This window comes from Sus scrofa, chromosome 13 (assembly GCF_054392235.1).
Source record: "Sus scrofa isolate SSC_HxYL_T2T_F1_AM1 chromosome 13, Sscrofa_HxYL_maternal_Yorkshire_Landrace_v2.0, whole genome shotgun sequence".
Lineage (NCBI taxonomy): Eukaryota > Metazoa > Chordata > Mammalia > Artiodactyla > Suidae > Sus > Sus scrofa.
In genome coordinates, this window is record NC_139395.1 from 84,041,631 (window position 1) to 84,052,678 (window position 11,048).

Sequence of the window (11,048 nt, forward strand, 5' to 3'; positions counted from 1 at the left end):
ACAATTACAAAAGAGCTAAATGGGGATCTGTAATTAAATTATTATGTTTACAAGTATGACTCCGAAATAAATAATACTTCTAAGATGTTCTGTTACCAGCTTTTTATGCTTGGTTTAAAAACATACTATCAATTGTGTGGAAGGCTTATAATGTTATATTCCGTGCACTGTTCTGAAAGGGTTCCTCAAGAGCGCACCAGCCCTTAAAACTGAACACTCAGTCCACAGGGCAGTCAGAAAAGAGTTAAATTAACTGGGATAAATAGGATTTCTACACTACATCAAAAGCATGTAATATTCTGCAGCAACTGGGAGTATTTCAGGATTGGCATACTGTTTTCTTTAGAACTAATTTCAACAGAAAAGTTTAGGAAGGTGGACATTTTACCACTACCAAATGCATTTAAAGGTAACATGTTTCTTTTGTGCTAATGTGACTCCCCTGAATAACCCAGCTACTAAACTGGTCACCAGTAACTTGGTCACCAGGCAAATCAGGCCAAGAAAGGAAGCCAGTATTCAAATTACCATGTTAATGTCTGACGCACTTAAACAATTTATTTTCAACATAAACATATAACCTCAATATGAGATGTCTAACTAAAGTGAGCACCACCAACAAGACCAAAACAGCATCTCTTCTTCAGAGGTTCAGGTTTTGCCCAGAATTTCCAATACAAGGAATAGCCCATACTAAGAGTCATTGCTCCCACAACAAAGCCTTGAGCTGCCTGCCACATGCATGTGGATCAGATGAACAGACATTTCAGTATTTCCCCTGCTCTTCAATTTATATAATCCACATGCAATGACTGCAGCAAAACCTGCCATTCCAATGGGGACAAATGGTGCGTCTCTAGCTTTTCAGATAAGTTTAGACCCCAATCTCTATCATATGAAGAAAGAGAAACTTCTGTGTCAGTTGACATAGTGACTGAAGAATCTTCCAACTACAACAAAACCTCTGGAGTACAAAACTGCTTTTGGTCCCATGCCTGTACTCGCCATCCAGCCGGCTTCTCCCCATGTATAATCAGAATTATAACTATCAACGAGGTAACAGTCAGTACCTTTTTTTTTTTTTCTAGCAGTAAAATCCCCTTGGTAAACTGAATTAATACCAAAAGGTTTCTTTTTTTTTTTAATTTTTTTTATTTGTAGCATTTAGTAAGTCTTATTTTTTCTACAGTCTACTGTCTTTGAACTTGAGTTGGAACATAGGTTTTCTCTGGTTCTTTTTTTTTTTTTTTTTTTTTTGCATTTTTAGCTATTTCTTGGGCCGCTCCCGCGGCATATGGAGGTTCCCAGGCTAAGGGTCGAATCGGAGCTGTAGCCACCGGCCTACACCAGAGCCACAGCAACGCGGGATCCGAGCCGCGTCTGCAACCTACACCACAGCTCACGGCAACGCCGGATCGTTAACCCACTGAGCAAGGGCAGGGACCGAACCCGCAACCTCATGGTTCCTAGTCGGATTCGTTAACCACTGCGCCACGACGGGAACTCCCAAAAGGTTTCTTAGTAAATGAATAATCAAGGCAAAAAGAGATAAAAGGCTTTAAAGAATATATGCAGCAAGTTCCTTTCATGGCAAACTGTCTTACTTCACCTGAGACATTCATTCACTCATTCATTCATCAAACACTGAAACGTCTACTGGGTATCAGGCACCACATTAAGCCCAAGGAATACAACAGGACAGATAAGGGAGTCTTTGGTTTAGGTAGACAAACAACAGAATTGCAGCATGGGCCATGATGGGACACCCAGGGTGCTATGGAAGCCCAGAGGAGCAACATCTACTCTAATCTGGAAAATCAAGAGAGTCAGACCAGCTTCTTACTCTCTCAAGTAGGCAGGCTGCTCATCATTCTTGAAATATACCATCTTGAATACTAGTCTCTTACTGACACAAAAATCTCCAAAACCTATGTCTAAGGCAAAAGGAAAACAGCATTACAATATTAGTCTATATGTGTAGAATTACTTCATATTCATACATCTATATGTGTACATACTTTCAAAGAGACACATGGAAGGATATTTACAAAATCTTTAATGGTAGGAGTTCCCTACCATTAGTTGGCTCAATGGTAACAAACTCGACAAGTATCCATGAGGATGTGGGTTTGATCCCTGGCCTTGTTCAGTGCATTGGGGATCCAGCATTACCATAAGCTGTGGTATAGATCAAAGCTGTGGCTTGGATCCCGTATTGCTGTGACTGTGGTGTAGGTGGGGAGCTACAGCTCCAATTTAACCCCTAGCCTGGGAACTTTGATGTGCTGTGCATGCAGCCCCAAAAAGACAAACAAACAAACAAACAAACAAACAAAACTTTAATGGTAATCATCCCTGTGAGATGGAATTTCAAATTGTTTCAACTTCTTTAAACTCTTCTGCTTTAATTTTTAAGAATCCTCCCATTTCCTTTGTTTCAACTCTACCTCTCAAAATCCATCCTTCATATCTTAAAATGACCTTACTCTAAGCTCAAAGGTTAAACACGTGGGTTAGGGTAGGCTTATAAATGCAGAAAACGTACAACCTAAGAGTAATCTGGGGCATTCCCATCATGGATCAGCAGATTAAGAATCAGACTAGTATTCGTGACGATGCAGGTTCAACCCCTGGTCTTGCTCAGTGGGTTAAAGGTCCGGCGTTGCTACAAGCTGCAGTGTAGGTCGCACTGTGATTCAGATACTGCATTGCTGTGGCTGTGGTGTAGGCCAGCAGCTGTAACTCCAATTCGACCCCTAGCCTGAGTGTGGGAAAGAAGAAAAGGGGAGGGGAGGGAAGAAATTAAGGAGACAATTCCATTTACAATCACATCAAAATGAATAAAATACCTAGGAATAAAGAGGCAGAAGACCTATATTCAGAAAATAATAAAACGCTGATGAAAGAAACTGAAAACAACACAAACAGATGGAAAGATATACCATGTTCATGGATTGGACTAAGGCATAATATGCATAATGACTTGCATAATCATGAAGTGATTATCACAATAAGTTTAGTGAAAATTCATCATCTCACATAGGTACAAAATTAAAGAACTAGAAGAAAATAATTTTTCTCTTGTGACGAGAACTCAGGATTTACTCTCTTAACAACATTCGTATATAATATAGAGCAGTGTTACAACTGATGTCAACATTGGGGACAGTCTTATGGAACTGAGCCTTTTAACTTAAGGATCTGACGCTAACATCAGGTAGATAATGTCTGAACTGAATTTAATTGCTGGATACTCAGTGTCACAGAATTGGACAACTGGTTGTGGTGTGGGAAAACCCACACAGAAGTAGTTAATTCCTATTCTGTATTTGTAAAACTTTAAGACACAGATGGATTTGCTGATATTATCTCCGAACTTACCTCGCTACACACACATAAATGGAAAACCTCCAAACTTAAGCAATATCAGAATAGTTGCTAATAAAAATAATTAGCACTACTTTTATGCCATCTCTGTGCTTTGTACCAAGTATTAAATTTAGGAGAATGTACTTCCAGTGTACACAATTCTGAAAGTGAGACACTGTCCCCAAGGGTAGATGAGAAAATTAAATCTCAATGTTAAATTTTCCACTGCACACAGCAAGAGCTGGCAGAGCTGAGGACTAAACCTAGTTTTAATACACAAAACCCCGCGTTCTTCTACACTACAGAGGCCTTTACCTTTTATTATGTGGAATAAAATTATGAACTAAAAAGCCTTGAGGAGTTCCCGTCGTGGCGCAGGGATCGAACCCGCTCCCTCATGGATCCTAGGCGGATTCGTTAACTGCTGAGCCATGAAGGGAACTCCTTCACACACTTTTTTTAAAGCTACCTTTAAAGCTGTACTCTCTTGGCAAACACTTCATTTTTTTTTCTTTCCCACAGTTATTAACAAACTAAGTCAATAAGACTTTTCATTACTTTCTCATCATTACCAATATTAGCACTAAGGAAACTACTTTAGATTATAAAATTTTAGAGCTGGGAGGGGAGTTGCCATTGTGACTCAGTGGTAACAAACCCAACTAGTACGCATGAGGACACGGGTTCGATCCCTGGCCTTGCTCAGCGAGGATCCGGCATAGCCGTGAGCTATGGTGTAGGTCACAGATGCAGCTCAGATCTGGCGCTGCTGTGGCTATGATGTAGGCTGGCAGCTACAGCTCCAATTTGACCCCGAGCCTGGGAACTTCCATACTCTGCAGGTACGGCTGTAGAGAGAGAGAGAGAGAGTGAGAGAAAGAGAGCAAGAAAGGAAGGAAAAGGGAGGGAGGGAGGACTGATCAATCTCAGGCTCCACTGAAAACCTGCAGATTTCTAAATCTCTGTCAATGGATCCCAGGAATTGTGATTTTAACAAGCTTCCTGGGTGTGAGATGGGTCTTACACTAAAATTCATAAAGCACTATTTAGAAGACTTCTGGGAATTACTTCCTTTCCATTTACATTTGGAGTGGATAAGTCATGAGGTCCTGCTGTACAGCACAGGGAACTATATCCAATCACTTGTGATAGAACATGATAGAAGATAACATGAGAAAAAGAATGTATATATATACACACACATACCTGGATCACTGTGCTGTACAGCAAATCTGACAGAACAGTGTATACCAACTAAAATAACTTAAAAAAAGAACAAGAAAAAAGAAAATGACAGGGTCTTTCCTGCAGAAAAATATCCTGCCCTCCAGCTCCTATTGTGAATGCAGTTAGTTGCACAGCTTAGAGCTGAGGCAGCCATTATACAACACGGGGAAACAGAAAAGGCAATATACTGAGGATAATAGAATTAAGGTCTGAAAAATTGTGGGTCCTAAGTATTACCTAGCTAATGAATTAGGGGTGAGCCACCTATCTTCTTGCTTCTGTTTATATGAAACAATTTAAACTCTTTACTGGTTAAGTCACTGTTAGGTATTCTGCCACTTTTACAATTGAATGTATTCTAAGCGATACACTTCATGTCTCTCCATAGAAACTAACACAGCTTAAATTCTGATGGAAATAAAGCAACAGATTTGGAGCCAAGACTTGTTGGTCTTGGACCAGTCCTGGTTGGCTTAATGCTATGTAGGCATATGGGAAATCTAAAGAAATAAAATTATGGTAAATACATGACATGGAACACTAAGCATCTGTTTAAAAAAAATGACAGAAATTTTTAAGTAGTGATATATTTTATGAGGAAAAAGGCTCTGCACACAAAAATGGAACTGTTTGAACAGTAGTTTGATCTCATATATACATACCACTTACAGATCTAAGAATCTTAACAGTAAGAAAATAAGTAAACAAATAACTTAAAAAACTTAACATATGTGAAACTCTCTCTTCACAATCAAGGTTGGTCTGATAATTGCTTACGTGTTTTCTTTTTTTTTTAACCTATTTTCCTTTTTTTTTTTTTTTTTTTTTTTTGTCTTTTTGCCATTTCTTGGGCTGCTCCTGCGGCATATGGAAGTACCCAGGCTAGGGGTCTAATTGGAGCCGTAGCAGCAAGCCTACACCAGGGCCACAGCAACTCAGGATCTGAGCTGCATCTGCAACCTACACCACAGCTCATAGCAATGCCGGATCGTTAACCCACTGAGCAAGGCCAGGGATCGAACCTGCAACCTCATGGTTCCTAGTCGGATTCGTTAACCACTGCGCCACGACAGGAACTCCTGCTTACGTGTTTTCTATATTCTCCCTAATATTTGAGCACTGTCCTGTCAGAGAGCAAAGCTCAGCTCACAACAGCCCTCTTTGGATTTACATGCACCCACACAGCATTAAGACCAGCAGCAGTCTGAGACCACTAACAATTTTGGCCCCAACCACTGTATCTTCAGCACATAAAACAGAGCTAAACATATATAAAAATACTTTTTTTTTTTTTTTTTTTTTTTTTTTTTGGTCTTTTTAGGGCTGTACCCACAGCAAATGGAAATTCCCAGGTGAGAGGCTGAATAGAAGCTGCAGCTGCTGGCCTACACCACAACCACAGCAACGCCAGATACAAGCCACATCTGCAACTTATGCCACAGCTTGCGGCAATGTAGGATCCTTAGCCCACTGAACAAGGCAAGGGAGGGATCGAAACTGCATCCTAATGAATACTAGTTGGGTTCTTAACTCACTAAGCCACAACAGGAACTCAAAAAAATACTTTTAAAATAACAAATGAAGAAAAAGAAGTCTTCCAAAAATGCCAAGACCAGAGTTATATATACCTAACCTTGGTTATGTGCACAAGTTCATCTGGCTGAGGATGCTATAAAGACTAGATTTATTTTATTTTATTTTATTTTGCCACATTGTGTGACAGCTTGATGTGGGATCTCAGTTCCCAGACCAGGGCTGCAGAAGTGAAACTGCCGAATCCTACCTAACTACTAGGCCACCAGGGAACTCCCTAGATAATTCTACTAAAAAACAGATGACGGTGAGGAGGTTCTCACAAGCCTGACAGACGAAATATTAGTGTTTAAAGTATTTTTCAGCCCCATAACCTAGGAAAGAGTAAGGGACAGCCAACTGGCTCCTAGGCAGTCCTGACATTTCTTCTTTTTCATAATAACGGCTAAGGGTTATTTTTTAAACCTTGAAAGCATTTTTTAAAAAATTTAGGAACTAAGAATCAGTAATTTGAGATACCTTAAATATCTCAAAGTACATTTTCCATACCATTTAAGTAAACAATTGAGACAGTTGTTTTTTTTGTTTGTTTTGTTTTTTTTGTTTGTTTTTTGTCTTTTTAGGGCCACATCCATGGCATATGGAAGTTCCCAGGCTGGGGGTCAAATCAAAGCTACAGCTGCCAGCCTATGCCACAGCCACAGCAATACCAGATCTGAACTGCATCTGTGACCTACAACACAGTTCATAGCAATCCTTAACCCCCTCAGTAAAATCAGGAATCGAACCTGAGTCCTCATGGACACTAGTCAGATTTGTTACCACTGAGACACAACAGGAACTTCAAGACAGTTTTTATTTGTTCATGTGTTTGGAATAAACTTCTTTTTTAAATTTCTTAAAGTATAGTTGATTTACAATGTTGTGTTAATTTCTGTTGTACAGCAAAGTGACTCAGTTGTGTGTGTGTGTATATATATATATATATATATATATATATATATAATTTTTTTCATATTCTTTTCCATTATGGTTTGTCATAGGATACTGAATATAGTTCCCTATGCTATACCTTGTTGTTTATCCATCCTATGTATAAGAGCTAGCTGTTAATAATACTAGACATCTTAAATCTCCCACATCAAGGTCATTTACCTAGAATTACAGATTTTTACATAAGTGTCCAACCTCTACAAGGAATGTTCTGCTGTTAGAAAGGCAATACCTCCAATCAGACTTTTTCCCCCAATGCCTCACTGAAACTATTCTTATCAAGGTTACCAATTAATTTTCACGCTGCTAAATCAAATGGTTAATCCTCAGCCCTCATCTTTCTGTTTTTGTATTCTGACCATGTCCATGACATGCAGAAGAAATTTGCAGGCCAGAGATCAAACCCGAGCCACAGAAGTGACAATGCTGAATCCTTAACCACTAGACCACCCCCCAGGTAAATCCTCTGCCCTCATCTTAACTGTAGTATTTGACAGAGTTGATCACTCCCTACTCCTTGAAACATTTTCCTCATTTAGATTCAGGATAGCCTCTTACCTGGTTTCCTCCTCACGTCTCTGGCTGGTGCTAGTAATGAGTCTGTTTTGATTATTCCTCGTCATCTCTCCAACCTCTAAAGACTGCTAAACTCTGGTCTACTCCAGAGTTAATTATGTTATTCAACCTCTTCTTTCTTCTATCTCTATTCACCCCTTGGTGCTCCCATCCAGCCTCCTGGCTTTAAATACAAACTATCTGGGAGTTCCTATCACGGCTCAGTGGTTAAGGAATACGACGAGGAACCACGAGGTTGTTGCAGGTTCAATCCCTGGCCTTGCTCAGCGGGTTAAAGATCCAGCGTTGCCATAAGCTGTGGTGTAGGTTGCAGACGTGGCTCGGATCCCGCGTTGCTGTGGCTCTGGTGTAGGCTGGCGGCTACAGCTCCAATTAGACCCCTAGCCTGGGAACCTCCATATGCCGCGGGATCGGCCCTAGAAAAGGCAAAAAAAAAAAAAAAAAAAAAAAAAAAAGACAAAAAGACAAAAATAAATAAATAAATAAATAAATACAACCTATCTGTCAACAATACCCAGCAGATCCTCCTCCCTGATTTTCAGACTCATAAACCCACCTATCTACTCAACATCTTTACCAAGTCTAATAGGCAACTATAATGTATGTCCAAAACTGAGCTCCTGTTCTTCCCCTCCAAATGTGCTCTTCCCCATTGATAAATGGCAATGGCATCCTTCCAGGAACTCAGAGCAAAAACGCTGGAGTTGTCCTTAATTCATTCCTTTCTTTCACAGCACACATCCAATCTATCTACAAAACCAGTTGACTCTACTTGAAAAATATATCCAGAATCAGACCATGTATCATCACATTCACTGCTACCCCCAGTAAACTGTTATCTTCTCTCCCTTGGATGGTGCATTAATCTCCTAACTGGTATTCCTGCTTTTGCTCTTGCCCAATTCACCACCAGTCTACTACCCAAACAACAGTCAGGGCAGTGACAATGTCAAAACAGAAATCAGATCATGTCATATAACTGCCTAACCCCCTCCAAAGACTTCTCATTTCACTCAACTTAAAAGCTAAAGACCTAAAAGGACCAAGAGTAAGTGAAATCTTACTAGAAATGGCCCCATGGAGTTCCTGTCGTAGCTCAGCAGAAATGAATCCGACTAGAAACCATGAGGTTGCAGGCTCGGTCCCTGGCCTCTATCAGTGGGTTAAGGATCCGGCATTGCCATGAGCTGTGGTGTAGGTTGCAGATGCAGCTCGGATCTGGCGTTGCTGTGGCTCTGGTGTAGGCCGATGGCTACAGCTCCAATTCGAGCTTTGCCTAGAACCTCCATATTCCATGGGTGCGGCCCTAAAAAAGCATAAATAAATAAATAAACATTTTAAAAAAGAAATGGCCCCACCTCAGACCCACAAAATTAAAATCTGAATTTTGACAACATTCTAGGTAATTTATATGTACATTAAAATTGAAAAGTACTTCCATAAGGCACCATAAGATGAGAACCCACCCTCCCCAACCCGTGCCATTCCTCATACAAACTTCTGTCTCAAGACCTTTGCACTTGCCATTTGCTATGTCTGGAAGGTTCTTCTCACATTTCTACATGGCTGCTTTCTCACCTCTTTTAAGACTTTAGTCAAATGTCAATTTCTCTGTAAGGCTGTCTGTGACATTCAATCCCTCCCCTCAATAAGCCCTATTCCTCTTTCCCACTTTTACTTTTCTCATTAGAATTTGTCATCATAGGTTAAAAAACTGCATTTTTATTTACTTATTTATTCTATCTCCCATATAATATAAAAAATAATAACCTCTATAAAAGTTGAACTTTTTGTCAGTTTTCTTCCCCAGTGCCTAGAACATGATAAATATGAAATAAATATTTTTAATGCATAAAATAAATAAGGTCTCTCTTAAAAACACTATCCAACAGGAGTTCCTGCCATGGCACAGTGGGTTAAGGATCCAGCATTGCTTCAGCTGCAGTGTAGATCACAGCTGTGGCTCAAATGCAATCCCTGACCCAGGAACCTCCATATGCTGTGGGTGCGGCCATTAAAAAAACACACACACACACACAAACAAAAAAAAAAAAAAATACACAAAAATACACACACAATCCAACACATCTAATAAAAGGGTTCCTTTCCACACAAACTGTTTTTCAGCATTACATCACATAGATCCACTTTTTATAATATGATGAGCACCTACTATGCAATTGGGTACTGTAAACACTAATGTTCAACTATGACCTGAAAATCTGATTCAACAGGAGTTCCCTGGTGACCCAGCCGTTACGGATCCAGCACTGTCACTGCTGTGCCATGGGTTTAATCCCTAGCCTGGGAACTTCATGCCACAGGTGAGGCCAAAAAAAAAAAAAAATCTGATTTTGAAAGGGCTATACCATCAAAAAGTTGGCAGAAGAAATAAAAACTGAGTCTTTTAAGTGAAGAAAAAAGAGAGATGCCTCCAGCTCTCCACAATGTAATAACAATCCTTTATATAGTGATGAAAGCCTTCCAAACAAATTTTTTCATCTGAGCCTCAACAATTCCATAAGGTTTGTGTAAAGTAAGTAATGATGACACATTTTAGAAGTGAGAAAACAAACATACTTTAACTCTCAAAGTATGGCAGTAATAATGTCAAAACTGAGACTCAAGTCTCTCGATTTTTAGTTTAAAACTCAACAATATCACACTTCATCTTGCAAATGATACTGAACTAGATTATAAAATCATATAGCCATATATTATGCTGAAGATAGTAAGCTTTCCCAAACCACTTAGTGCCTATGCAGAATGGGAGCAAACTGTTCATTAAAGTCAAAGTCTCAACTTGAGGAATAATTCAAACTGCTTCTTCCTGTTACTGATCAAGCTAACCCAGAATCCAATGACATTGACCAAGTATGCAAGAAATGACTTCACTATATGGTACATCAAGAAAGTTATTACTGAGCTATGGTGCCTGCTAAAAAAGGAAGAATGGGAGAAAGGAAGATAGAATAAATGAATGATGAGAACCAAGTTCTACCAGGGAGAGTCAGTGTTATGCTATACTGCTCTGAGTGCCTAAGTGATGCAAACTTTGCAATAGAAGAAAAAAGACATACCTCCTCAAAACGCCAGCACAATAGCTTTCCCTTCTTTGCATAGATGAGGATGAACAGTTGTAATCCAAAATGTTTCCAAAAAATTTATTTTTAAAAAAGACACAGAAATAGATCCATCTGAAAGAGATCCAATCTGGGAAGATGGAGACTGTCTTCTAAATCTTATGATCAAGAGTGGCTGTTCACCAACTGTCAGCATCTGAAGAAAATGCTAACTGAGGGTGTGTCCTCTCAAGAGAGTAATACTGCTGGGACAGAGGAGCCACAAGA

At 39.6% G+C, this 11,048-nt stretch overlaps 1 pseudogene; it reads right to left on the reverse strand.

The window, feature by feature from the left end:
- Positions 1-457: 457 nt before the first annotated feature.
- LOC146397437 (HIG1 domain family member 1A, mitochondrial pseudogene) lies at positions 458-1,076 on the reverse strand (annotated as a pseudogene).
- Between the last annotated feature and the right edge of the window lie 9,972 nt (positions 1,077-11,048).